We start from the raw sequence: 23,734 nt of genomic DNA, 5'->3' as shown, positions 1-23,734 counted from the left end.
TCATTATTGACATTTTGGAATTATAATTTTGCACACAATTGTTTCACATTTTTAACCTCTTGGAACTCACCATTTGCCATTTGATAATCACGGACATTTAGGACTGTATTTTTTAGGACTGCTAATTTGGATGTTTATCTGTACATTTTTGTTATCCTAATATAACAACCACCACATCAAGACATTTGTACTTTTTAATGTTTTTTTAACCTTGATTTTATACATCTATTGTAACATGGATCCATGATTTATATTATACAGTTTCTTGATATGTATTAAACCATAATTTTATATTTACCACACATTAAGATATTGTTTTAACCTCCTACCCTGTCACCTCAGCCTTTGTGGCGCTCGCCTCTTCATACTATATATCTCACTCGCACACTGAAAGATGTGCGATTAGCAATGCTATGGACTGGGTGGTGGGCGGCGCTGCAGGCAGTGCAGACAGAAAGGGGAAAGTGCTTTTCCCTATACTTCTATGTATCGCACATGCGGTGCGGTGCGATAGCAGTTAACATGGAATTATTATTTTTTTCCGACAAAACTGCAGTGGAGTTGTTGAGCCTGGATAATTATTATTAAATAAATAAATAAATCTTTTTATTAAGCCAAAAAGATTTATTTATTTTATTTGTTTAGTTTTTATTTCTTATTTCTTTCTTTCTTTTGGGGGTTTCTTTTGGGGATTCACAGGGGGTTCACGTGCAGCTGTGCTCATATAGAGGAGCCTCCACTGCTATAATTTCTCTCTCTCTCTCTCTCTCTCTCTCTCTCTCTCTCTCTCTCTCTCTCTATATATATATATATATATATATATATATATATATATATATATATATAGATAGATAGATAGATAGATAAATCATCTATCTATCATTTATCTATCTCTCTCTTTCTCTATCTATCTATCTATCTATATCTATCTATATCACATTGGTTTGATATTATTATGTCCCTGGATTGCAAACAGTGCACATTTTTATGTGATAACAAAAGTATGCAAATATTATTTAATTGTTTGATGATTTTAACAAAATATATTAGTGCTGATATACTATGTAATCCAAATAGAAAGTGAAAAAAACATTCTTCCGTATATATATTTATATATATATATATATATATATATATATATATATATATATATATATATATATATATATATATATATATACCATCACAGAAACAAATAATATAGTAGATCACACTGGATACTTTATTACATATAGAATTGCTGGTTGAGTTATATACTAATTAAAGAAAAAAGTAATATAAGTTTAGCACTCATTTGCTAATTGGTCTACAAAGCGTTTATATGGTCACTAATAAAAGTGAATAGTAATTTCAATTGCAGTATATTTAAAAATCATGTTTTTTTCCTGCAAAATGTTTGAAGAAATAATGTTTAATATAAAATTAAAGATATTACAATGTCATTTAATAATCAATAAATTCCTTAATTAAAATGTGTAAAACAAAAGCAAATTCAGGAATATGATGCTCCTTAAAGGGATATAAAACCCAAAAATGTTCTTTCATAATTCAGACAGAGCATGTGATTTTAAACAACTTTAACATATACTTCTATTATCACTTTTTCTTTGTTCTCTTGGTATGTTTTGTTGAAAAGCAGGGACGTATGCCGTCCCTTTCCTGGAGCACTATATGGCAGCAGTTTTGCAAGAATCATTTTCATATACAAGAGCACTAGATGGCAGCACTATTTCCTGCCATGCAATGATCCACACACCTACCCAGGTATCTCTTCAGCACAGAATATCATGGGAACACAGCAAATTTGATAATAGAAGTAAATTGGAAACTTTTTTTAAATTGAATGCTCTGCCTGAGTCACAAAATCATTTTTTTTGCTTCATAATCCTTTAAATATTAATAGAGATATTGAAGGGGCATTGTACTATTTGTTTTATAAGCTGTTTTAGCTAAAATATTGTATTTTAGAAGTCATGAGGATTTGTTTTCAAATACGTTTTTTTATTTTTTTATTATATAGGGCGTTTAATTCAAAATAGCATACCACGGATAACGTTTGTATTACAAGTTGAAAGTAAAAAGGTTTCACTCACTTGCTAATCCGACGAGCATAAAAAGCTGAAGTTTGAATATTGTGCGCACATTAACGTATTCCCCTATAGAAGTCAATGGAGCAAAAAAATTGAAAAAAACACTCTACTCGTGCGCAAACCTGATCACATATTCTCAAGTGCGCTAACCTGTCATAATATTAATATTTCACATTCCAATGTTATTCACATAGCAGAATATCTTCTAGTTATTCATACATATATATTTCTACATATAAATAAAAACAGAGAAGCACTCAACCTGGGAACAAACATTAGCATAATAGCTTGTCCTATGGCTAGTTACCACCCAAGAAGCAGCCTCTTTTTGCTCAACATGTGCCTTTCACAGAGAAGAACTTTCCTGAAGCATATCAGTCTGATCCTGACTTAACAGTACAGTCCAGCCCAGAAATACTAGGCAATCCCTCTCTGAACGAGAGAAACAGCAAAACCCCAGACATACGTTTCGGCCTATTGTTGGCTTTTTCAGTGAGATGCAGCCATATCCCTCTAGGCACACTGAGCAACTGGTCCACGTCTGGATTCCCGCATCACCCTTAGGGAGACTTCTCTAAGGGTCCTAAATTGTATAAATAAAAACAGAGAAGCGCCCAACCTGGGAACGAATAATAGCATAATAGCTTGTTCTATGGCTAGTTACCACCCAAGAAGCAGCCTCTTTTTGCTCAACATATGCCTTTCACAGAGAAGAACTTTCCTTCACTGATGAGGCCCACACTAGGCCGAAATGTACGTCTGGGGTTTTGCCGTTTCTCTCGTTCAGAGAGGGATTGTCTGGTATTTCGGGGCTGGACTGCACTTTTAAGTCAGGATCAAACTGATATGCTACAGGAAAGTTCTTCTCTGTGAAAGGCACATGTTGAGAAAAAGAGGCTGCTTCTTGGGTGGTAACTATCCATAGAACAAGCTATTATGCTATTGTTCATTCCCAGGTTGAGCGCTTCTCCCTTTTTATTTATGCAAATTATGACACTTAGGGAAGTCTCCCTAAGTGTGATGCAGGAATCCAGACGTGGACCCGTTGCTTAGTGAGCCTAGAGGGATATGGCTGCACCTCACTGACGAGGCCCACACTAGGCCGAAATGTACATCTGGGGTTTTGCTGTTTCTCTCGTTCAGAGAGGGATTGCCCAAGTGATAAGAGACCCTAATGGCTCGTATATACTTGTAGTGGGAGTTCTATATAATTCATATGTCACCCTAGCCAACGTATACCTACCAAAACAAGGACAACACATAGTATTCAAGAAACTAACTCAATTATTACTGGAACACACTAGAGGAGTACTATATCTAGCAGGGAACTTCAATCTCCCACTAGACCCTACCAAGGACACATCAATAGGAAAGACTAGCACATCGCTAAGGGTAATCAAAGCCGTAAACACGCGACTCCAACTATTAACACTACACGATGTGTGGAGATCAGTACATCCCCTAAAACGAGACTATACCTTTTACTCACACCCCCACCGCTTATACACAAGGATAGACTACCTCATATCAGATCAGATAGGGCTGTCCTTTATAAATAATGCAAGCATACTACCAATCACGTGGTCAGACCATGCACCGGTCCAATGCTTAATAACCTGGCCTGACATGCCTATGCGCCCCTACACTTGGAGACTTGACGACCGAATTTTAGACAACCCCCAGACCAAACTAGAAGTCGACACAACCTTAAGACACTACTTTACAGATAATCCACTAGACGCCTTGCCTACCTCCACCACATGGGAAGCCCACAAGTGCGTAGCACGGGGGGAATTCATCAAACTCAAGGCAAGAGACACTAAACACAACAGACAGTTTGTAAACTCAACTCAATCACAGATCAGATATTGGGAATCGGAATTAAAAACAACAAAAATACTTTGATCTAAATGATAAGATAGGATGCTCGCTGGCCAAAGCATTAAAGCGAAAACAGCTTAGCACACACATATACTCCATGAAAGATGCATCAGGACAGGTGCAGAAAGATAGCGCGAAAATAGCCGAGACATTCCGACAGTATTATGATAAATTATACAATATCCATAACACTAGCATGCAGGCTGACATAGACAAATACTTGGAAGGTGCTCTCCCTAGAGGACAAAGAGACACTGGACAGACCAATAACAACTGAAGAGGTCCAGTTAGCCATTAAAAACATGCCAAATGGCAAAAGCCCAGGCCCAGACGGACTGGGAGTCACATATTACAAAATGTTCATTAACCACTTATTATTGCCATTAACAACCCTATTTAACTCCCTACTATGAGAGGGAGGGTTCCTGGATCAGATGCTAGAAGCGAATATAACTGTCCTACCTAAGCCGGGGAAAGCCCCAGACAGGCCAGAGAACTTCTGCCCAATCTCCCTACTAAACGTAGACATAAAAATATACGCCAAGATATTGGCCAACAGAATTAATAAGTTCCTCCCCGCCTTGGTCCACCTGGATCAAGTGGGGTTCGTACAAGGCAGGGAAGCGCGAGATAACACGCTAAAGGTGTTACAGCTAGTAACGTATGCCCAGCAACAGCATACACCCTTGATTTTAGTCTCGACAGATGCCGAAAAGGCGTTTGACCGAGTACACTGGCCTTTCCTAAAAGCAGCCCTCACCAAAATGAAATTTAGCACAACCCTTATAAACCAAATATTTGCATTATACAAAAATCCTACTGCAAGGGTAAAAGTTAATGGTTTGTTATCCAACAGATTTCATATTAGGAATGGCACCATGCAAGGATGTCCCCTCTCGCCACTCCTCTTTGCCATTTCAATAGAGGCACTAGCACAGAGGATTAGGGAAGATGCACTGATTCAGGGAATAGCCACTAGATCAAATACCCACAAGCTGGCCCTATATGCAGATGATGTCCTAATGACATTGTCTAAAGCGGACACCTCCCTCCCAAGAGCCTTAGCCACCTTTGAAGAATATGGGCAATGTTCCAATTTCCATCTAAACGTGACGAAATCGGAAATACTGAACATATGTACAGTGCAGGGGAATTGGATAGGATACTACACAACTGCAGCTTGCAGCGATGCCAGGATAAGATGAGGTACTTGGGGATCTACATATCTCTGGACCCTCAGATTATATTTTGAGAAAATTATAAAACCCTGGAACACACATTGATAGCAGACCTATCCAGCTGGAAGAATAAGTCCATCTCATGGATAGGCAGGATCAATGTAGTGAAAATGAACGTGATTCCCAGATTGCTATACCTACTCCAAACCACACCAATCCCTCTACCAGGGAACTTTTACAAAAATTACAAAGTATACTAGAGCAGTACATTTGGGGAGGGATCAGGCCAAGAGTGGCTAAGAAAACACTGTACCTACCAAGGGACACACTACACAGACTGCTGGACTGGTGCTTTAATGACCCCAACAAAAAGTGGGTTCAACTGGACTGTGACATAATGGAAACAAAAAATGCAGGACTAGGAGCCTGGATCGCGGAAAAAGACAGACATCTAGCGACGACAGTATACCCCCTATTGGTTGACTTCTACACGACTTGGGACAAAATAACCCGTACTAATTCTAGCATATCTACAACATACTCCCCTTTAACACCCATATACCAAAACCCAGCGGTAGCATGGAACCGCCCGGAGAAGAAAACAACATACCAGACACCTATTGGAGAATGTACTTTGATGGCACTGACTAATAGGGAAAAACTCAAATCTCACCTAGATATAACAGAGGAGAAGCCCGATCTGCTCATGAGCTGGTACTCACACACCCAACTAAATCACTACCTCATGACACACAAACATAAACAATGCCTCACGAGGCAACTCACCACATTTGAGAGCCTATGTGTGAAAAGCGCACCAACAGCCCACGCAATCTCTTTAATATACAAAATCCTTCTCACAAACGACACACAAGCTCTACCTACACATACAACAGCTTGGGAGAGTGAGCTACGCACAGAAATAGAACCCAAGTAATGGCAGGCAGCCTTTCAAATAACCAAAAACGCCTCCATATCCTCTAGAGTACAGGAATCCAGTTACAAATTTATGTCACGATGGTACCTCACCCCCAGTAGATTGCAGCGTATATATAAACAAGCCTCAGGCAAGTGCTGGAGGGAATGCGGGGAACCGGGCACACCAACACATATCTGGTGGGACTGCGGTAGACTAGACAATTTTTGGGTAGGAGTTCTCCACCACATGGAGCTAGTCTTGGGAACCCCCATACAAAACAGCCCAAAAACGCTGTTGTACTTATCACTACCAAAAATTGATAACAAGGCGGGGAGAGCATTGATGCTGGTCATGTTAAATGAGGCCAAGCTGCTGATACCAAAACATTGGAAATCACGAGTAGTCCCGACAGTGGACGAATGGCACACTCAAGCAGATTCATTGCTACACTTACCGCTAGATTTGGAGTTTTGTCGGTAACGACCCGAAAAACTAACGCCAGCTTTTTTCTGGCCGCACCATAAAAATAACTCTGGTATTGAGAGTCCACATAAAGGCGTTAGGCTCCAAAAAAGGAGCGTAGAGCATTTTTAACGCAGCTTCAACTCTCAATACCAGAGTTGCTTACGCAAGCGGCCAGCCTCAAAAACGTGCTCGTGCACGATTCCCCCATAGGAAACAATGGGGCTGTTTGAGCTGAAAAAAACCTAACACCTGCAAAAAAGCCGCGTTCAGCTCTTAACGCAGCCCCATTGTTTGCTATGGGGAAACACTTCCTACGTCTGCACCTAACACCCTAACATGTACCCCGAGTCTAAACACCCCTAACCTTACACTTATTAACCCCTAATCTGCCGCCCCCGCTATCGCTGACACCTGCATTTTATTTTTAACCCCTAATCTGCCGCTCCGTAAACCGCCGCTACTTACATTATCCCTATGTACCCCTAATCTGCTGCCCCTAACACCGCCAACCCCTATATTATATTTATTAACCCCTAATCTGCCCCCCACAACGTCGCCTCCACCTGCCTACACTTATTAACCCCTAATCTGCCGACCGGACCTGAGCGCTACTATAATAAAGTTATTAACCCCTAATCTGCCTCACTAACCCTATAATAAATAGTATTAACCCCTAATCTGCCCTCCCTAACATCGCCGACACCTAACTTCAATTATTAACCCCTAATCTGCCAACCGGAGCTCACCGCTATTCTAATAAGTGTATTAACCCCTAAAGCTAAGTCTAACCCTAACACTAACACCCCCCTAACTTAAATATAATTTAAATCTAACAAAATTAATTAACTCTTATTAAATAAATTATTCCTATTTAAAGATACTTACCTGTAAAATAAATCCTAATATAGCTACAATATAAATTATAATTATATTATAGCTATTTTAGGATTAATATTTATTTTACAGGTAACTTTGTATTTATTTTAACCAGGTACAATAGCTATTAAATAGTTAAGAACTATTTAATAGCTAAAATAGTTAAAATAATTACAAATTTACCTGTAAAAGAAATCCTAACCTAAGTTACAATTAAACCTAACACAAGACTATCAATAAATTAATTAAATAAACTACCTACAATTACCTACAATTAACCTAACACTACACTATCAATAAATTAATTAAATACAATTGCTACAAATAAATACAATTAAATAAACTAGCTAAAGTACAAAAAATAAAAAAGAACTAAGTTACAAAAAATAAAAAAATATTTACAAACATAAGAAAAATATTACAACAATTTTAAACTAATTACACCTACTCTAAGCCCCCTAATAAAATAACAAAGCCCCCCAAAATAAAAAAAATGCCCTACCCTATTCTAAATTACTAAAGTTCAAAGCTCTTTTACCTTACCAGCCCTAAACAGGGCCCTTTGCGGGGCATGCCCCAAGAAATACAGCTCTTTTGCCTGTAAAAAAAAACATACAATACCCAAGCCCCCCAACATTACAACCCACCACCCACATACCCCTAATCTAACCCAAACCCCCCTTAAATAAACCTAACACTAAGCCCCTGAAGATCATCCTACCTTGTCTTCACCTCACCGGGTATCACACCGATCCGTCCAGAAGAGCTCCTCCGATGTCCTGATCCAAGCCCAAGCGGGGGGCTGAAGAGGTCCATGATCCGGCTGAAGTCTTCATCCAAGCGGGGCAGAAGAGGTCTTCCATCCGATTGAAGTCTTCATCCAAGCGGCATCCATCCGGAGCGAAGCGGCAGCATCCTGAAGACCTCCACCGCGGAACATCCATCCTGGCCGACGACTGAACGACGAATGACGGTTCCTTTAAATGACGTCATCCAAGATGGCGTCCCTCGAATTCCGATTGGCTAGTTCTTAACTATTTAATAGCTATTGTACCTGGTTAAAATAATTACAAAGTTGCCTGTAAAATAAATATTAATCCTAAAATAGCTACAATATAATTATTTGTTATATTGTAGCTATATTAGGATTTATTTTACAGGTAAGTATTTATCTTTAAATAGGAATAATTTATTTAATAAGAGTTAATTAATTTCGTTAGATGTAAATTATATTTAACTTAGGGGGGTGTTAGTGTTAGGGTTAGACTTAGCTTTAGGGGTTAATACATTTATTAGAGTAGCGGTGAGCTCCGGTCGGCAGATTAGGGGTTAATAATTGAAGTTAGGTGTCGGCGATGTTAGGGAGGGCAGATTAGGGGTTAATACTATTTATTATAGGGTTAGTGATGCGTATTAGGGGTTAATAACTTTATTATAGTAGCGCTCAGGTCCGCTCAGCAGATTAGGGGTTAATAAGTGTAGGCAGGTGGAGGCGACGTTGTGGGGGGCAGATTAGGGGTTAATAAATATAATATAGGGGTCGGCGGTGTTAGGGGCAGCAGATTAGGGGTACATAAGGATAACTTTGTTGGCGGCGCTTTGCGGTCGGCAGATTAGGGGTTAATAAGTGTAGGCAGATGGAGGCGACGTTGAGGGGGGCAGATTAGGGGTTAATAAATATAATACAGGGGTCGGCGGTGTTAGGGGGAGCAGATTAGGGGTACATAAGGATAACGTAGGTGGCGGTCGGCAGATTAGGGGTTAAAAAATTTATTCAAGTGTCGGCGATGTGGGGGGACCTCGGTTTAGGGGTACATAGGTAGTTTATGGGTGTTAGTGTACTTTAGAGTACAGTAGTTAAGAGCTTTAGAAACCGGCGTTAGCCCAGAAAGCTCTTAACTACTGACTTTTTTCCTGCGGCTGGAGTTTTGTCGTTAGATGTCTAACGCTCACTTCAGAAACGACTCTAAATACCGGAGTTATAAAAATCCCATTGAAAAGATAGGATACGCAATTTACGTAAGGGGATCTGCGGTATGGAAAAGTCGCGGCTGAAAAGTGAGCGTTAGACCCTATTTTGAGTGACTCCAAATACCGGCGGTAGCCTAAAACCAGCGTTAGGAGCCTCTAACGCTGGTTTTCACGGCTACCGCCAAACTCCAAATCTAGGTGTTAGAAAGGTATCATCACATGACTCAGGGAACCACAGACACACACAAAATGATGCTAGCACAGTGGATGCAACACAGACAACAAACAGCATAGGGTAGGGAACACAGTGTCAACATACCTTGATCCTACTCCGGGAAATCTAAGCAAATCTGAGTTAATACACTCATGTTCTAGGGGATTTTTTTCTTTTCCTTTCCCTTAAGCAGAGGCTGGGTATTCACATGTAACCCTCTAGTGAGGATATTCAATATATGTGTTAATATGTGCCACATTATGCCATAGATGTCACGCACCTAAATGAGAAGGACCAGGGCCGGTGCTAGACTATTTTGTGCCCTAGGCGAGACTAGTTACTTGCGCCCCCCCCCATGCCAAAAAAAAAATAATTAAAGAAACAAAACATAACACTTTTAAATTTCTTTTAATTTTCATGAATAAGTGGTGTGGCATAAGATGCCAAAAGCAACAAGATTAAAGGCAAAATATAAAGTAACCAAATGTTACATTGCCTATATTAACAACAAATATATTTTAACTTTTAATTAAACAAAATATATATTAACTGAGTCTGTATTTTCCTTACAGCCAGAGAAACAAACCAAAAAAAAACACAGATTTGTCAGAAATTTTTTTAAATTTCAGACACCTCAAAATCTCACTTTGCGTGCCTTTTCCTTTGCAAATTTTGTCACCATTTCAGCCAGATCAAGTGCTGCTGCCTGTGTATGTTCAATAGATATAGTTGCCAAGCCAACTAGTCTCTTTTCCAACATTGTAGAACGTATGTAACTTTTTATAAGTTTGAGCTTTGAGAAACTACGTTCACCACTTGCCACTGATACTGGAAGTGTGAGAAGAATCCTCAGAGCAACAGAAACATTGGGCACGTTATCCAGAAGTTTATTTTGTAGTATGAAGAGAAGTACTTCTTGTGGCGGCATAGGCTTTGGAAGTCTTCGAGCTATTGCTTCAAGTTCACAACGCAGATCTTCAGCATCAATATCTTTGTTTCCATTATGCATCAATGACTTTTCCAAATTATTACAGTCCTTAAGTAAATCTTCTGTTGATTTTTTCTTTATACTGTATATGTCATATAGAAAGCCAAATAGTGAATTATATTTTTGAAGCTGTTGGAATCTCTCTTCAATCAATTGTATTGCCATGTCTAAAACAGCATAGTAAAAACCTGTTTTGAATTTCTGCTTTGGATCTTGTGGTGCTTCTTCTCGGGCCTCATAATCAAACTGCCGTTTCTTTCTCCTGTTTCGAACTTGATCTTCTGTCTCAAAGTTTGGTACTATCTGTATCTCATTTGCAATCTCAGTAGCATCTGTCAAAACTTGTTGAAAACCCTTATCACACCTGCAGGTTATGAGATAGTTCTTGGTCACTTGCAATTGTCTTGTAGCTGAATTTAAATCAGCTTCCTTATTTTGTAGTAGCTTGCTTGTAAGATTGACTTCAAAAAGGATGTTGTACCATGTAACAAGGGATACCACAAACTTGAATTTACTAACTGCATCAGCAAGGCCCTTGGCTTCAACTCAGGAAGTATTTCCAGATGGACCTGATAGGCTTGTATCCTCAAAAATCTCTATGAAAGCATCATATATATTACCAAGATGATATCTCAGTGGTTTCAAAGCATCAATCCGACTCTCCCATCTTGTTTCACTCAATGGCTTAACAGTTATGCCTAAGTCTGATATATGGCTAATTAGAACTTGCCAACGCTTAGTTGATGTAGAGAAATAATTATAAATCTGTTGAACTAACCCGAAGAAAGTAGTTGCTTCCAGACAACACCTAGCAGCATCATTGACTACCAAGTTTAAAGAGTGTGCATTGCAGGGCACAAAAAAACGCACGTGGGTTTAAGTCCAGTATTCTCTTTTGTGCTCCATTTTGTTTGCCTTTCATGTTACTGCCATTGTCATACCCTTGACCACGCAGATTTTCAATTGGCAATTGAATTAGCTTCAGCTGTTCAAGAAGAGTTTCTGCTATAAAGGCACCTGTAGTCTCCTGTAGTGGAATAAATCCTAAGAAATGTTCTCTTATAGTAATACTTTCAGACTCATTATCTGATGGTTTGCTTACATCAACAAAACGTACAATCATTGTCATTTGCTCAATATGAGAAACATCGGGTGTGCAGTCCAGAATAATTGAATAGTATTTAGCTGAGGTTGTACTTGTTATAATTTTCTTCTTTATAGCACTGGCTAGAAGCTGTATAAGCTCATTCTGGATATCTTTTCCCAGGTAGTGAACCAATGTTTCTTGATCTTTAACCCTACGCAAATGTTCATTCATGATATGATCAAAAAGGGCTAGATATTCGACAAACTTTAAAAAATTTCCATTGCCGGCACTATACAACTTGTCATTTCTACCACGGAATGATAAGTTTTGCATGGCAAGAACTCTTACTAAAGCAATCAAGCGTTGCAAGACTTGTTGCCAATATTGTTCTTCTTGCCTAATTTTCAGCTGGTTTAGAGCATCAATTGTTTTTTCTTTAGATAAGCGGAATTCAAGTTCACGCCAGGCTTGATAGTTTTCTTAATGGTCAGTATTCCTCTCATGTGAAGAAATAATTGCTCCAATGTTCTTCCAGTCTTTTGAACCTGTTTCTTGTAGGGATGATGCAACATTTCTTTTACTGAACAACTTACAGCAAAAACAAAAAACCACATCTTTTGAGGTTGAATATATCAACCATTGGCGACATACTTCTTCACCATTTGCCAGTCTCCTCTTGTAGTGTACAGTAGAAAATCGTCTGTTTTTTGAGTCTTTGGGAAAATCATGTAATACAACCTCCTGTGGTCCATGTTGAATTATAAGCTGTCGTAGATCATCACTGCAAGAGTTGGGCCATTTAGCAGGGTCACTGTAATCCAAATCAGGCACAATATTGTTTTCTTTTGATGACTTTGCAGTGCTACTACTAGTCTCACTGTTATTGACATCTTTTTCTTCTGCATTCTTTCTAGAAACATTTCCAAATTGTGAAACTTCAGTATGACTTGTAGTTGGAGCACAACATTCAGCTTCCCCATCCCCAGTGGCAGGTTCCACTAGAGTACAGTCACATTCTTGTTCTTGATTTGCTTTCTGTGTATGAAGGTATCTAAAGAAGGACCCCTCTTGCTTTGCTTGCTCCTTAGCTTGTTCTGCCTTTCGTTTGCGGTACTGGGCTCCAGAAGGTCGTTTTTTATCAGCCATAGGTAACTGAAGAAAATAAAAAACATCTGGTTAAGTAAAGATAGTTCAGCTCTATGGTCCATCTTCGAAAATATAAAACTACTTATATATGTATATTACAATCAAAGACATAAGTGACTATGCCACAATCTCCCCCAACTACACCCACATGGTCACCCCTATGTTTGCCTTTAAGCTGGGAAGTTGACCCCATTGTTTAATGTTTTATTAATTAACAAATAACCGTACGTTGGTAAAAATTCACCTGAGAAACAAATGACCCCACACCTCAGGCCCAGCAATTGATCCTGGGCAAAATTAAAGAATTATTTTTTTCATGACAACTTAGTAGTTACTGTTTAAAACTCAATTACAAGCTAGCAAGTCACCGTGTCAATATATATTTACATTTACAATCTACATTCAGCATCAAATTTGCTTTCTTCCATTAGTGTTCTTTGTTGAAATCTAAACATAGATAGGCTCATGTGCTAATTTCTAAGGCCTTGAAGCCTCTAGCTCTGAAAAAACTGTCAAATGCTTTCAGACAAGAGATGGCCTTCAAGTTGAAGGCCATCTCTTGTCTGAAAGCATTTGACAGTTTTTTCAGAGCTAGAGGGTGTTATTTCATGTGTACCATATAGATAACATTGTGCTCATGCATGTGGAGTTACGTATGAGAGGGCACCGATTGACTAAAAAGCATGTCAGTTAAAAGAACTGAGATAAGGGGCAGTAGGCTTAGATACAAGGTAATCACAGAGGTTAAAATGTATATTAATATACAATAACTGTGTTAATTATGAACAACTGGGTAAGCGGTAATAATGGGATTATCTATCTTTTTAAACAATAGCAATTCTGGAGTAGACTGTGTCCTTTTAACCATATACCAAACATGACAAGTATAATACTTGTTTAAGCAAAAAAAGATTTAAAAAAAAACCAAACAATCTCATGATTCAGATAGATAGAGCATGCAATTTTAAACAACTTTCTAATTTACTACTATTATCTTTGTGAAGGCAAATGGCAGATTGTGAAGATGCCAGAATCTGCATCAGGGGGGTAGTTTTATAAGGGCAGCAGCAGACCCTCTTTCTTTTTATATAAAATATAATATTTTACTCACTACTACCCCTGCTGGCTGCAGATACTGGCATCTTCACAAATTCCAATCTGCCATTTACCAGGATGATGTGCTCACATGGCAATATTTTAAATATTCCCATGTGAGCACATCATCCCTGTGCATTATTTAATTAAAGAAATTGCAACAGCAGATTGTGAAATCAAATAATACTATATTATATATACTATACAGACAGTATACTATGAATGACCCTCAGTCACAGTCACATCATCACATGTAAAATATCAATAGGTAGACAAGTATTACATTTATATTTATATAATTTGTTTTAAGCAAATCAATCAAATATTCATCATTCATACAACTTCATACATTGTTCTAAGGTGGGCCTCAGGCAGGCCTGTAACTAGTTTCAACAACAACCCAGCCTAAGTTCTCAGCCACACATTCAGGAGCCCCCTGAATATCAGAATATATAATGCCTGTGTATTGACATGTACTGTTGTGGGTGATCTGATGCGCCTGTTTCATTACTGATGATAGTTAATGGAATTAGTGTTCCAACTTGGAACACAAATTCCATTAACTATCAGAAATGGAACTTCCCAAGTACTAGTAATTACACAAACACAATAAGTGGCATTGGCAAATGGCAATGCAGCAGCATATGCATAGAAAGCTTTATATCATGAAACCACCACCTCAGTCATGATCCTGATCCATCCACTACAAGTGTAAGATTTTGGATGAAATGAAACTTAGACAGTAAGTTTTTCTCAAACACAGTGACTAGCCCTAGCCGCACCCACGTGGCAGTAAGTTTTTCTCAAACACAGTGACTAGCCCTAGCCGCACCCACGTGGCTACATCAAGTTTTGTAACCAGGCGGGAAAATTATAAAATACAAATTTCCTTCCACACAGCACTGTCCACAATCCAAACTAAGTCTAAGAGTAGTAGACTATATAATATAAATACATACTAGTTTGCAAATTGCAGGCAGCATCATGGATTAATAAAAATAACACAATCAATAATTGATTGTTGTGTTATTTTTATTAATCCATCTGCTGCCTGCAAATTTGCTAGATAATCACAGTTTTCAATTAACAAACTACCACCGGCAGCCCTCACCATTAAAATGAGGTAGATTATATTATAGACAGTGAGAGAGTCAGACAGTGACTACTGTGTCTTCTACTAGTCACAAATATCAACAACATACTGCATACACATGATGATCATCATGACAACAAGCCATCATTGACCTCAGACCTCCATTATTATATTTAAAAAATATAAAAAGCAGTCAAGCAGAAATTTATGAAATAATTTCCCATGACTTTCTTGGCTGAGTCTCTGAGCTCTCACCTCTGTTTGGTGGTCTGGTCGTCGTCCTCGACCTCATCCTCCTCCGTCCTGCCTGGGCTGGGCCTGGGTGAGGGTCAGGGTCCACTGTCCACATGACACTGACTGCCCACACACACACCCGGTCCGTCGACCAGTGCTGATCTGATCGGCTCTGTCTGGGCTGGCTAGCTGAGCTCTGCACATGACACTGCACGCAGCACACTGTGTCTGTCTGTGACTGCCACTGGCTCTCTCTCTCTACTCTACCCTCAGGCTCTACTGGTGGTGGTAACACGGACTACTACTGCTGCTTGCTAGCCCTAATGACAGTGACACTGTCACTCTCTCTCCTCGACCTCTTCTGTCACTGTCTGTGACTGTCTCTTCCGGCTGCTGCTGCCGCGTGTGTGAGGCTCAGGCTGGCACAGCACAATGAGCGGGAGCGGCAAAGCGGGCGGGGTGCTCACGTGGTGATGGATGGTGAGTTGGTGACGTTGAGGGTGCTGACGTCGGCGTCGCCTAGTGCGGGTAGCAGGGTAGCAGGCTAGCAGGCGCAACAATACAATACAAAATTAACACATTACTACCGGTCCTGTGCTGTGTGAGTCCTGTCCACGAGGTCAAGAACTTAGAAGTACTATCTGACTGTGACTGTCTCTGAGTCTGAGACTCTGACTTAATAAATAAAAAAAAAATAAAAAAAATATGAAAATACACTGTCACATTTTTTTTTTTTTTTGCCCATAAAAGTAGTAGGCTGGCTCTGCTGCCTGCGCCCTAGATGGCAGTGCGCCCTAGGCGACTGCCTAGATTGCCTAGTGGAAGCGCCGGCCCTGAGAAGGACATTACTCATTAAATGGCGCTCAGAAATGACTTTGTATTCACAGACTTTCTCAAATATGAACTGCAAAGTATAGCTAACCCAAGCATTGTAAAGTCGCAAGGAAGAGGATACAGACTTGCATACTATTTGAGAATGTGAAATGGATATATTTATAGAATGTAAAATTGGAAAAATTGAAAAAGTTTGTAACATTTGTTTGCACTTTAATAAAGACTTATTGAGAAAAAAAAAAGTACAGTTACACTCAGAATAACACTGTCTTATAAAAAAAATATAAAAAAAAAATAGGGCTAAAATATATGAGGGACGGGCTTTAACATAGAGATACATACATACACGTCTAAATGTATATATGTATGTATATATGTGTATAAATATGTGTATACAGATGTATTTAAATATTTATCATTCAAAGGTTCTTCTCTTACAGGATAATGTGTTTTTTATTGTAAATACACATTTCTATATATATATATCTGTATATACATTTACCTGGATATATATTCCTATAGATATATAGGTATAGATATGTACTGTATTTTACATGAACAGTATCAGATATATATAGAAATATATATTTAATAATAAAACGTACAATGTTTTCTATGTGAAGAACATATGAATGTAAAATATGCGTTTTGCACATTGTGTTTTGTGATTTAGGTTTTAATGTGGTCAGGTTAGCGCTCATGAAAACCTAGTAATCTTAAGGTGCGTTATTGAAATATTACATATAAAATATTAAAAAAAAATGATTACAGACTATTAAAAATGATTAAACATACTGCCATATATTCTAAATAATCCATAGAATATATCTATATATTTTACAGTATGTAGTCTAGCCCTAAGAGTTTACATTTATTAGACTAACATCATGTTTCATATTAAAGTGTAACTATAAGGAACAGGTAAAAGTTACAGAGGAGGTGTGTTGGTAATCAGAATGCATCGGGCATAGCAGGACCTTGTACAGTCAGGCGCCAGTACCTGGAAGAATTGTCAGCCGGCTCAGTCGACCAGTAGAGCGAAACCAGTAATAGAGCGATCCATTGATGTGTGGATGATTTCTGTGTTTTGCTAAAACAACTTATAGCTGATGCACCTGATGCACTTAATGTCTGGCATATTGTTGCTTCTAATTCTTCATAAACATTGGGTACAATTGTATAATTAAATGCTAATGTCCCTGAACAGCTTAGAAAGCTGAGATACATTTAATGGATTATATTTAATTTACCCTTTCTCAGACATCATAACTGCATTCATACAGACGGTCATAGACTGCTGGAAAACAATTCATCTTGACTCTGGGTATGCATCATCCTTTTATAATATTCATCATATGGGGAGCAGTAAGCAAAAAACAAGACATGAGAAAAATACAAAGACAGAAGTATTCTAAGACACAATTTCCTAGAGAAATTACAATCTAATTCAACTAGCAATTGTGAAATCTAAAAGGGCATAATTGCAAATAATAAAAATAGCAGTTTCTTATGACAACCATCCTTCTACTCTATGTATTTAACACGTGGTAAAGGGTTAATAAGCTACTCAAACACACAAATGTGCACTTATTTGGTGATCCTAGTAAAGGATATGGAGACTTCCAATCATCATGAGACCCCACAGTCACCCCACCCACATAGCAATAGAGGGATTTCTGATCTCATGCCACTCTTTGTTTTATGCAGAATAGGGGCTCTTGCCAGCTGCAACACAACTTTCCCATTTTAAAACACTGAACAGATGTGCACTAAGGGATCATAAATATTGTGGTGATCACCTGAAAACTAAAAAGGGGTGTGATACCCCGTTTAAAAGAGGGTAATCCCCTCTTTCATGCCCATGTGTGTCTAGAAGACATTGCTGTCAGAAAGAGCCCACTCAGCTGCTGGTCAAACAGAAAACTATTGTTGTATATTTTGGAAAAATTTAGATATTTGAGTACTCTGAAGAATTGTTCCCAAAACTGTTACCTAAGATGTTTTTCAAATGTATTGACACACCAGTCAAAGAAACTTTACTATCTTTTGTAGCAACTCTTGCAGTAAGTGCACATATTTTTAACTGACATTATTACTATATTTTTGAACAAACACAGTATTCTGTATATTCCACTTCTTTGGGAAATTTTTCTATTTTTTAAAGATATTGCATTTTGGCCATCTTGCTTTTTATGACTTATTTGTATTGTTTTTAATTGTTTGCAGGAGTATATTTGTTAATTAAATAATACTGAATATGTTTTAATAATATTTTCTATTACTATATTGCATATCTTATGGATAAGTGCTTATATCTATTGGTTCTGCAGCTATTATCTATTTTCCATTTCTGTTTCCATTTATAGTTTTAATACAAGCTTTTTCCTTATACAATTTTCTTTTGTTTTTGCTTTCAGTTTTGGGTCACTACGGGAGAGAGCCCAGTAAAAGGAAACGTATCAAAATTAGAACATTTAGGTGGTTTTACTTTGTCTTTTACTAAAGTAATAAAGTTCCTTTACAGGCCTCCCACGGCAGAAAACTATTTTTTTTTTTCAATTATGTGATGTTTCCACCTCTTAGCCAATACCCGTGCAGCCCAGTTGGCATTATGCTGTATGGCTAGCATGCTATTGGTTAACATCACCTCATTGATAATATAGCATTCTGCTGTGGTGGCCTGAAGTGCTCAGCGTGACATACGCTGTAGGCAAATAAAGGAAATTTATATAGTATTTTATAAATCATGACTGAAAGTCCCCTTTATTTGTTGCACTGGTAAACCCTAGCGCTTCAAAAACACTAGGATTTACCATTACTTTAATGTTCTTTAAAGGGATAGTAAAGACAAAATTAAATTTTAAAGGGACATTAAACACTTTGAGATGGTAATATAAAAATATATATATATATATATATATATATACACATGCAAAATACTTTCATTATTTATTTTGTCCCTTTTTCCTGTAATTCCATTCTGAAACTGTGAGCTTTTCAGTTCCTATTATAAATGAAAATGCAGAACACTGTTATATTACACACAGCCATTGGCTGCACACTTCAGTGACCTATTTATAACTTTCCCTAATTGGCCACAACATTGAAGACAACCTAAATTACAACATGGCAACTCCCATTGTTTTATGGACACAATGGGGCCGATTTAACTAGCCCCGAATGGTGCCTAATGCACCTGTTTCCGCCCTAACCTTCAGGCTCGCTGGAAACAGGAGTTAAGAAGCAGCGGCCTTAGGACCACTGATCCTTAACTCGTCCACTGCCTCTGAGGCTGCGGACATCAATCCGCCCGATCCTATACGATTGGGTTGATTGACACCCCCTGCTAGTGGCCAGAACTGTTTGTGCAATGTTAAATGCCGACAGCATGATAGCAAATCATGTCCGCCCGGGGTATGAGAAAGCTACCCTTAAATGTTTACACTTATTTTGTTAATATTTAAACTAATGACACTTTAAAAGATAATATCTACATGTTAATCTCAGACAATTTTTTTAATGCATCATTCTATCTAGTATTTAATAAATGTTTAATGTCAGACAGAGCATGACACTTTAAACAACTTTCCAATTTACTTCTATTATCTAATCGGCTTAATTCCCTTGACATCCTTTAGTGAAAAGCATACCTAGGTAGGCTCAGGAGCGGTAATGCACTACTGGAACCTAGGTGCCGATTGGTGGCTGCACATATATACCACTTGTCATTGGCCCACCAGATATGTTCATCTAGCTCCCAGTCATGCATAGCTGCACCTTCTATAAAAGATACCAAGAGAATTGAGCAAATTTGATAATAGTCATTTGCAAAGTTTTTTTTAAAGTTCTGTAACTAAATAGTTGAAGAAAAATGTGAGTGTCCTGTCCTTTTAGTGTTTAATACGAGCATTTATACTTTATTTTGTTACCTAGCATAAATACCTTGCTAATTCTATTCCACTGCACTCTCTCTTTGTTAAATTAACCTTATTTTATTATTTTGTGTGTCCCTTTCAGTCTAGTGAATACTGACAAATTAATGAAATAAAATACCACCTTAGCAATAACACAGTCAATTAGACTACTTGAGTATTCAGTGAAGCCCCTGTTATAAGGATGTGTATCCTGTGTCAATGTTATCAAAAGAGTCACTGTGCAAGGTAATCTTGGGAAGCTTTATACTTTTGTTACCTTTCCAAATCTAAGACAGAAAAAGTCTATTCTTCTCTGGGTAGTGGACACAATGTATCTCCTCATTCAGAGTTGCATTTATTGCTGAATTCCCACTAAATATTCTTTATTTCTCAAATCCCCAAGCCTGGCAGATTCTTAGGAAGCTCAATTTATTCATCTAATCTGGTACCATCCGTTCACTTTTGTGATTACCATAGCAGCAGTAACCTGGTCCATAAACCAGCAAAAACTTCTAATGAATCATTTTCTGAAAAAGATACTTTTGTGATACAAAATTATAAAATTAAATAAAACCAAAGTAATGTTCAACATTATTGCTGTTTTATATATAACTAGCTTGCCTGTTAGATATTATTAAATAGTCAGATATTCTATTGTAAGAAAGAAATGCTCTGTTTTTCTTAATAAATTATATTCTTTTTACTTTTAGTTTAAATCATTCAAAAGGGTTAAACGTAGTCAAACTTGCACTCCTTGAAGATCCCCATTTTGTTCCAGAAGAAAATACAGCCAATGACTGGAGCACACATATGTATGCATGCTTCCTATTTACTCAGCAAATCAATCCATGGCTGAAGTGGCACAGGAGCACAACTTTGACTATGTATTTAAAGGAACATAAAAGTACAACACAAACATGCTCTAGGTGTTTTTGTATTTTGTTATTACACTTTTGTGTACATATAGCAGTGTTTTTAAATACTACAAAGTTTTAAAACACATAGTTAAAGTTAGCTCAAGAGCAGCAATGTACTACTGGGAGCTAGCTGAACACATCACATGACCCAAGAGGCATTTGTATTGGTATATAGCCACCAATCACCAGCTAGCTCCTATTAGTGCTTTGCTGACCTGGAGTTGATTTTAACTGTGTGCATAACTGCTTGTGCAAGCAACAGTGCAATAATAAAATGCTCTAGCATATTAAAGCATTTTTTTTTTTGCACGTGTATGTCCCTTTAACCACTTTGCACATGCTAATTAATTACAGTAAATCATTTGTTTAAAAATAAATACTCTAACAATAAAGAGCATTTTGGGCCAGATTACAAGATGGGCACAAAATATTGCTTCCGCGGAAGTGATATTTGTGCTCAAATGATACCAGTGCACGCTAATGTGAACAAGACCTCATGAGAGCGCACTTCCATAGGCTCCAAAGGGACCCTCATTCTCAGCGCAGTGAAGAGGTTACGATGTCCAGCACATGTAAATATATATTTATGTGTTAATATATATTTACAGGGAACACACAGTCCCCAAAGACCGCAAATGTAAAGGCACTTTTCAGTGCCATTTTCTTTCCAACACCCGACACTTTTAGCCCCTTGCAACCGCTTTTAGCAGTTATATTTAAAAAAAAATAAAGATGCAAATTGTTTTATTGCAAAATCAAAACACACCATTTCATTATTGGGGGCAATTGGGGGACATTTAGAAAATTAACCAGAGATCGGATCTCTGGTTAATTTTCAGAGTTTGCGGTAGCAATAAACAGCCACTTGTTATTGGTGGTTATTTATTGTGCACCCGTAAATGGGCGAATTTACACTTTTGCAGGCGCACAATAAATTAGCGCTCCATTTGTAACCTAGCTCTTTATTTTTACACTAGAAAAATCCCTTAAATTCACATTCACAGCAGGAAAATCCCTGGTCTCAGTTTTTATTAAGGGAAATTCACATTGTAGACAAGGAGAGCTGGGTTTTTTACTGGTGAGACTGCAGCTGTGGCAGAGCTCATGTGAGTGTGCTGAAAAGTTTATGGATGTGACACTGGGTGGCTAAACAGGCCTTATAGAGGTAGGTGTTCAGGTGAGAGGTGTGAGGTGGTGCATCCAAAAGTTTGTAGTCTCTAGTCTTAGTTTGAGCATTTAGTTGAGGGACTCTACATCTGCTCTTATGGTTTAAATTAGTTAAAAAAGTCATTTAAATCCAAAGGTTGTTGGTGTATTTTTCTCAGCAGTTGCCACCAAGCGTGTTAGTATGTTTGATTATGAAGCTTAATAATTAAAGGAACATGAAACCCAATTTTTTTCTTTCATGATTTAGAAAGAGCATGCAATTTTAAACAACTTTCTAATGTACTTCTATTATCTAATTTGCTTCATTCTCTTGATATCCTTTGCTGAAAAGCAAATCTAGATAGGCTCAGTAGCTGCTGATTGGTGGCTGCACATAAATGCCTTGTGTGATTGGCTCACCCATGTGCATTGATATTTATTCAACAAATGATATCTAAAGAATGAAGCAAATTAGATAATAGAAGTAAATTGGAATGTTGTTTAAAATTGTATTCGCTACCCGAATCATGAAAGAAAAAATTGGGGTTTAGTGTCCCTTTAATAACAGTAATAATATTGCCTTCAATTATCGATATTGATATTCAATAACACTTTAAAATATTTTCTGACCAGTTAATCTCTATGAACACATTGATTATATTTATGTAATAACTGAATATCACTTATGACCATATATATATATATATATAAAAATATGGGTGGAGATAAAAAACTGAAATTAAAATCCTCCATGTATCAAAATTGAATCAATGTAAATATTTGCATAGGAAATTAGCACATCTAGGCAAGATTCCCCGCTCGCTTTTCCCCAGAAATACCTCATATACAATGTTACCAATGCACAAGAGAATTCTGGGTAAGATATGCAAATTAGATATGCATAGATATTTGCTTCAAAATACTGATTTAACACAGCTATCCTTTTAACAGGATTATTGCAGCAAACTAGAAATCACTCACTAGACAGCCTGTTTCGTTCTTTTTGGAACTCATCAGTAGGAGATAGATTTCTGGTTGCTGCATTGGTAAAGCTATTTTCAAGGTTAAACCAAAATTCATTAAAATTATGGGGGGGAGATAAAAAACTGAAATTAAAATCCTCCATGTCTCAAAATTAAATCAATGTAAATATTTGCATAGGAAATTAGCACATCTAGGCAAGATTCCCTGCTCGCTTTTGATTATATCTATATATATATATATATATATATATATATATATATATATATATATATATATATATATATATAAAAGATTGTAAGGAAAAATGGCACACACCATCCACACAGATGCCTGGCTTTGATGGGCTCCATTTGAAAAAGGTTCGGATTGGAACCGAAACGTTATGGGTTAAGGCACTTTTGTTTGTTCAAGCAGTTTATGGATTAAAGGCTGATTGGAAAAGTATCCTGAGTTGCCTGCTTCTTTCCAGTTTCACTACATATCCTTGGCCAGGTTTTGTATTCTGTTGACTGTTTGTGTGTATATATATATATATATATATATATATATATATATATATATATACAGTGTCATACTGCTCGACCTATAAGGGGAGATCATGTGTTACTGTCAGTGGCATATTTAGGTTTTGTGCTGCCCTAGGCACTCAAAATTCTGCTACACCCCCACAAAGGTTTTAGGCCTTTTTTCCCCTTAATATTT

At 37.6% G+C, this 23,734-nt stretch overlaps 1 pseudogene; it reads right to left on the bottom strand.

The window, feature by feature from the left end:
• Positions 1–11,128: 11,128 nt before the first annotated feature.
• Positions 11,129–12,815, bottom strand: LOC128636332 (zinc finger MYM-type protein 1-like; annotated as a pseudogene).
• Between the last annotated feature and the right edge of the window lie 10,919 nt (positions 12,816–23,734).

This window comes from Bombina bombina, chromosome 7 (assembly GCF_027579735.1).
Source record: "Bombina bombina isolate aBomBom1 chromosome 7, aBomBom1.pri, whole genome shotgun sequence".
In the NCBI taxonomy this organism is placed as follows: Eukaryota; Metazoa; Chordata; class Amphibia; order Anura; family Bombinatoridae; genus Bombina; species Bombina bombina.
The sequence above is the reverse complement of the archived record's forward strand: the minus strand, read 5'-3'. Positions and strand labels throughout refer to the sequence as shown.